Genomic DNA, 7,675 nt, shown 5'->3' with positions numbered 1-7,675 from the left:
CCTTGTCTCGTATGGTTTTGTTTAGTTTTAGTTCTCTTATTAAAGAGACGGTTTTGTTCATCACTTCCTTGTCTGGCCATTTAATGAGTTCACCAAAGACTTTTCGGCCGCATTACGCGCACCGTTTCTGACCACAGGCTTGAATTAAAAATGTATTGCAGCTCTTGGCCAACCGGATAATTCACATAGAACAGAAACACCCAGATTTCCCTGCTTATTATCTTGGGGGATTTAAACAGAGCAAACCTTAGCCAAATACAGACAGTATGTCAGCTGTCCAATCGGGGGCAAAAACACTGGACCACTGCTACACTGTAATTAGGGTGCCTGTCACTGTGTCCTCTGTGCAGTCCATGAGCCATCTTATCCCCATCTATAAACAGAAACTTAAAGTTGCAAGAACTGTGGTGAGAGCAGTGAGGAGATGAACTGAGGAGGCCAAGTCAGAGCTACAGGCCTGCTTTGACTGCACACACTGAAGTGTCAGCCATGTGCCTAGGTGAATACACTGATACTGTGATGTCATATATCAGCTTTAATGTGGACATGTCTGCCCACTAAAACCTTCTACACATACAAAAACAACAAGCCCTGATTCACAGCGAAGCTCAAGCAGCTCCGTCATGCTAAAGAGGAGGCCTAAAAGAGTGGTGACAGGATCCATACAGGCAGGCCAGGAACACACTGGCAAGGGAGATCAGAGCAGCAAAGAGGAGCTACTCTGTAAGGCTGACAAATCATTGTTTGGCTAATCAGCCATCATCAGTGTGGAGGAACCTACAAAACATCACTGGTCATAAGACCCCTTTGCAGTTTGTAATTTGTTCAAAGCACTTTGCAGTTTTTACTCTATTCACACACATTTCTCTAGCTGCACTATCAGCAAGGTTCTTGATTACCTGTCTTAGGCTCTGCCCTTTTATATCTAACTCACCTAGCAGAGATACAGCTGACTTGGCTACAAATCCCCTACAACCAACCACCAATGAACTTTAACTTTCCAGCCACACTCCTCTGCCTCCATGGCTAATTCTGTGTATTTCAGTTTCTACCCCTCATAAGCTTCCTCTCATATCGGCAACATCCTCTCAGGGAAATGTAAGCTCGACAAAATATACAGTCCGCTGTGTTTCTGACCACAGCACAAGGTCTGGTCTGAGGTTAGTGCCGGCCGTCTCCTTGGGAACTATGAGCTGATTCCCTATTTTCATTTGCCAGTCTTTCCCTGCCTTTAGCTAGCTTGCATCTTGCCTGTTCAAAATGACTTGCTTCCTGTCTTTACCCTCATAAACAAACAAAATCCCCTCGTTTCTTCTCTTCCATTGACTTTACCTCCAAGCACCTACTTTCAACAGCTGCTGCTAAACATTCGAACACTTGATTATGTCTCTAGGTGTATCGTTCTTGTTTTACACCCTGAGAGGATGTGCTGAAGTGATGCTACACCTGAACACAAAGGACATGTTGGATCCTCTCCTGTCCGTCTATTCAGATTTTGGAGAGAAGGAAGCACATCATAAGTTGTTCCTATAATGAATCTAATCGTTCCTGCCTCCATGTCCCACATTTCCTTCCAACTAAGTTTCTTCCTTTCTACATCTTCCTATCTCCTCCTTTGTCCCTGCTGAGCCTGGGAGACTGTCTTTGCACATCTACCTGTCTATTTTTACCTCCTAAACTCATTAACATCTTTTGTCAGCTGCTGTTGCTTTGCTCCAAGAAGGTTGTGATGACCAAGATCACCACATCCATCCTGTATCTATCCTACAATACCCCTATATTTAAGAGTTGGCTGAGCCTGCAACACTGCCTCATTTGGGTTCCACTTCCACCATGCTGAAACTGTCGGTGCTGCACTCTGCAACGCTACATCCCTGGATTCTGACAGTGTTATCTCCATTCTACCCTTAGCACATTTAAACTCCTCTTTAAACTGGTTATAGGGAGCTCCAAAATCCCTTTTCTGTACAGGGCCACACTGCTGAGGCAACACAGAGCTCCCAGACACTCCCTAATGTACGTACTAAACATTTTTTTTCTAGCTTCTTTACCTTAGAAATTGGTACATTATACAATGTCAGTGGCCATAACAATAGTGGCAAGACCAAACTGTTATTTATTTATATGGTCCAAAATCACAAATTTGCCTCAAAGGCCTTTTCAAGCTATCAAATATACAACACTCTCTATCCTTATACTCCACAAAAAAACCCTTCAGTACGAAGTCAAGGAAGAAACCCGACAAAGGGCCACAGAGGACAGATTCTTCTTCCAGAATGAAATGTAATAGAAGTCATAATTACAGATTATATGGAGATAATGTGCAGTGGAAATATAGAATGACAGTGTTAGGTATTGTCAGTTATGGAGGATTCATGACTGTATATAAAAGGCATATCACATTCTCTAAAATGAATATTTAAAATACCATATGCATTCATATTCCTTTTGAATTTTCTATAGACTCCAACATGTGGATCCAGCTTTTAAAAAAAGAAAGGGAATACTGAAGAAAGCAGTTTTCTAAAATAAGAAAACCATACCTGCATTAAGTCCCCCAGAAAACAAATTATTGCATAATCATATCAGTTATAACTAATGCTATATATCTTTGTAACTGCGTGTAACTAACTCACATTCTTGCAGTAACATTGTTGACTTTTTCTACTACTTTCTGCTTTTAAAGTCAAAGTTTAGTGGTTGGGGAAGAGAAAAGGATATAACTCTTATACTTGGATCGTCACTATTATCTACAGAGCTATGCATGTTGGGAAGAGAGACTATATGTCTGCTGCACAACTGAGCCCGCTCTCTTTGCATTATCCTGTGGCCCCAACTCCAAGGCCAAATGGAAGTTCACAAAGTGTTGAACAGCTGCAGGCCCCTTTGCTATGTGGTAAATGTGTGCTGAAATAGCAAAATTAATGGAAAGGGCTCAAGTCCAGACTGGGGTTCAGTACCAGGCTACATTTTAGGGCTATGAGCTGTCATCCATTCAGTTAGACATCAGTATTTACTGCTGACATGGCACAGAAAAAAAAATGGGATGCTCCACACCATTGTGACATACAGTGAGATACAGTGAGTTATTTATGGATGCTCACACAAGGATATAGAAGGTAAGACCTGTTGCTTTGAATCATATTTCTACTGACTTGCAGATTCATGGGCCTCACAGCTGCCGCTCAGGGAAGGCACTTTTCTGTCCCATGAGGCCAAGTGAGTTTTCCCTCACTGCCATGGCAACCACACTTGTGTATATCTCACAAAACCTTTTGCTCCCCTCTCAGCCTCTGCAGGGTTTAGCAGATCTTCTCCTTCTACTCAGGGAAACTTCAGTTACTAGCAAGACTTTTTCAATCACTGTGAAGCCTATTATGGTCAAATGAGACTCTATGGCCATCCAGGAACAGCATCTTCTACCCCTATAAATCTGAGAACATGCGCACGGTGCTGTGACAAGAAAAGGTCAAGGGGTTGCACCTCCAGGTGATGTGTTTCCATAAGGGCCGTGGAGAGGAAGTGCACATATATGGCATGGTCTTTATTTATTGCCTGTTCTTTTACTCGATGACTGCAGACTCTCCCTCTTCTGCAAGCTCTGCACTTCTTCTAAAGCAACGAAGCTTGGTGTCTGCCTCTTTAAAAATGTGGGAATGTGAGAATTTTCTAAGATCATTACAAACTGATGTGTCAACAGAATAAGTTATGATTTGATTTGTATTTGGTCCACTGCAAAAGATGTGATGAAATATATCGACCCAAAACAGTAATCTGAGAGCATTTAACTTCAAATGGTTGAGAGGTCTGGACTTTGTAAAATGAACTTGACAGGTAGAAACACAAAAGGACTGTATGCTTTAGTGGTCTGCCGAACAGGGCAGGAAATCACAGACAATTCAGCACTCTGTTTCCTGTGTAGACGGTGATGAGGGGCCCCTAGTAAACCATAACACAAACATGGGTTTATCTGAAAGCTTATCATCCAGTCCGGGGTCCACACACAGAGCTTCCTCTGTCTGTCTGACTCTGGTGTAGATGTTGGCACTCTCAGCCCATGGCTACATCCCTCGCATTTATCTGTTGACTATTAAACTCCTCAGACTTGTCACGCATTAACTGAAAGTGGAAGGGTCATGAAAAGAGAGAGTGTGCTATAAAAAAGAACAGACTACATCCTTCATATAATGAAGGATGTAGTCTGTACAATGGAACAGGCTCTATTTGTCACTTCAAGAACATTAGGGAAAGGGTCTATACAATATGTTTACATTTACAATGGATTACATGACTTCTTATTGTGAAAGGGTTCACTTACTGTAACAGGCTTATCACCTCGCTCTGAAGTTTCCCTAAGCTTTGCAAAACTTTACAATCATCTAACTCAGTGTTTTGATTTTATGGCCCTGAACTTCGCTGTTTTGGTTCACTTGTGCTGCTCTTGTTTTATTTCCAGCCTTAGCATGCAGCAAAAAAGCTCTGCTAAAATGACAATACACTACCTGCCCAACACTAAAACGGACACATACAAAGTTAGCGATTAGCTACTTGATGTAGTGGAGCATTTAGCTGCTAAGTAACAACCATATATTTGAATTAGCAGAGACCAAAACAAAGTTACAACTTCCATCATCAGGTGGGCAGAAACACAACGGCAAATTTTTGCCCTTGTGTGCTTTTATTCTTTATATTGTGATAACATCCATTCATTATCTATACCACTTATTCCTGAATAGGGTCACAGGGGGACTGGAGCCAATCCCAGCTGACACTGGGCGAGAAGCGGGGTCCATCCTGGACAGGTTGTCTGTCTATCACAAGACTGACATGTAGACAAACAACCACACGCACCCACACTCCTATGGACAAAATAGAGTAACCAATCAACCTCAGCTGCAAGTCTCTGGGAGAAAGCCAGAGTACCCAGAGAGAAGAGACTCCACACAGAAAGGCACCGGGTCAGCGCTGGATTGAACCTGAAACCTTCTAGCTGTGCTAACCACTGTGCCGCCCTATGGTGATAACACTCCATGTCAATTTGTTTTTTGGCGTGTTCTGCTGGCCCAAGTGGCCAAAAAATAAAATAAAATAAATGGTGTTTTGTATATAAGGTAAAAGCTGTATTTCCAAAATGTTCATAGGTCTGAGCTAAATGACGTAACACCTGAATGAATGCATGACCTAGCATTAACATTTACTCTGACACAAATGCGACTCCATGCACATTACAATGGTTTGAACTTGGGAGTCTAAGCAGTTCTGCTGTAGACTTTGGAAACAGCTATATTCATTATCCTTTGACTCTTCAGTGGCCCCTGAGGGAACTACGTATTCTCTCTGACAGTAAAAAAAAGCCAGGTGCTTGTTGACCCATGGCCAACGCTATAAACACCCCTCTGGCTGCAGTAAATGTCATGCATAGGTAGGCACTACACCTCACACATGACTCATGTCACTGTATACAGATTCCCAAGGTGCTTATTGAGCTTCAATTCTTCACTGAACCAGGAATGGCCCTGCTGCCTTCTTTCTTTAATGGTAAGACTGTGCCTCAATGCTGACTTTTGTCTCATCTCCAATGACCAGACTGCAAGATGTGTGCACTCGAGTCCTGACAAGCGCCCCTCTCAAGGGTCTCTAGAAGCTGCCTGGTGCAAATTTTCATCCTCACATCTCTTCAGTTGAGTCAATCACCACATAGTCTCCATTTGGTTTTGTCAAATCCATAGCAAATAATGTGCAAGCAAAGAGAAGGCCATTTGATGCCAGTTTCCTCCCACAAACTACAGAGTCTATAATAGGTTGGCCACATCAGCATTGTCCAGCATTGTGGTTAGATCAAAGGCAGTCTCTTGTGTAAGACTACAATTTGATATTTGGTGTTCAGTGAGCTCCCCACTTCCTTTTTCTCATGTCATGTTCCATTCCCATACCCTGACCCTTAGCTCCTTAGCTGAACCACATGATCTCTGTGGTTACACTCACCACAGGCTAAAAAATGAGGTTTGATAAAAGCAAGCTGCAGTGAGTTTGTATAGTCTGATGTAAATTGTCAGGCTTTAATGTCATGCAAATTGATGCTCTGAGGTGATTTTTGCCAGACAGCTTCTGGTTGAGCTGAGAAGGCAATGATGTCATGCTTAAAAGTGTGTTATTTGTTTTACCAACATCAGAGGGCGCTGTTGGTTAGGGATTTAGAAATGAATGGGGAGGAGACATGCTTAGACTCAAAATATATATATAAAAAAAGTGCAGTCTTACATTAACAAACCATTACATACATGGTTTACTAGCTTATCACAATTCCTAGAAGTATCTGTATAGAAATTAAGAGTCCTATTGCATCCTGTCCTTTTTAGTTGGCAGCAGAACAGTTGCTGCTTCTTCTTCTGGCTTTTGTTGTTTAGACAGCTACTTTTCCTCCTGTGAACAAGCTATCTTTCATGAGGGGACACTGAGAACATCCAGTCACCTCTGTATTTCAAATGTTTGCAAATTTTCACATGTAACCACATTTTGTTTCTTATACACGGTTTTGCTAGTAGGTAGCATTAGAGTACACAGTAATCCTTTATAAATGGCATTCCTCTATTGTGGGATTTATGTCATTGTTTTATGTGTTATGGTTTTATGAATTGTTTTGACATCCCTTTACTCTATTACTATCATGATAAAGAGGCTTCAACAGCTCAAAGAGCAAAACACTTAAAAATACTATGATCTGCAAAATAGTTATTATATTTGACAGCTGCCTTTGATGAAAACAATTCTAATTGAGAAGCTGATGTGATTCTATATATCGTTTTTTGCAGCAGACATTTTGACTTGTCACAGAAGGAAAAAAACAGGTAGTACTAATAAAATTAATAAGAGCTCAATCCTATTTAAATGTCTCAGGACCACTGAGTCATCACACCCAAATGTGATGCGGCCCTTAATATTCATTCCTTTGCTTTTCCTGCCATGGGATAACAAAATGTCTGCAGAGCTTCAATCATTCATCTGTGCCACTAAATCCAAAAAATCCCACCATTCTGACCTCTGCTAAGTTAAATAGTGCCTTTGTTAATATTGTTAATTTCACCTGTAATTTTCCTGCTATGACTGCCTGGAAAGGCTTTATTAGCTAGCCTAATCAAGCAACAATTATTGTTGGAGTTAAAGCCACGCTCATGCGCTTTCTTACTGATGCCCCACAGTGATGACAGTCTGATTATTCACTAGGCCTATCCAAGACAAACCGCTGTCACAACAGAAACCATGTCCTACAGTCCAGAACCTTGAATGAAACATGCTTCAGTCGAGTGCAGAAGGGTGTTAAATATATTTTAAACAATAGGTTCAAGACACAACACACATAGTGGATGGTGGGAACTATTAAGTTCCATTATGCCCGAACTGTTTACCAAGAAGTACTCTTTGACAAAATCAGGTCATCTTTGCCAGTGACTTCACTTAGCCTACAAACTATATAAGCAAAACACAAAAGTGGGACACAACCTTATGACAATTTCTGAACTTTAAAATAAGGTGTTCAAGAACCAATATACATACAATACAAAATGTAACAATACTATCTTTTGGCGGGGGGGAGGCGCACTTCAAAAATGTCTGGACACTGTTAGCATTTCTACCAGAACGAATGGTGCTTTTTTTTTTTTTTTTGCAAATTGTT

This window comes from Monopterus albus, unplaced genomic scaffold, assembly GCF_001952655.1.
Source record: "Monopterus albus unplaced genomic scaffold, M_albus_1.0 scaffold136.1, whole genome shotgun sequence".
Lineage (NCBI taxonomy): Eukaryota > Metazoa > Chordata > Actinopteri > Synbranchiformes > Synbranchidae > Monopterus > Monopterus albus.
The sequence above is the reverse complement of the archived record's forward strand: the minus strand, read 5'-3'. Positions refer to the sequence as shown.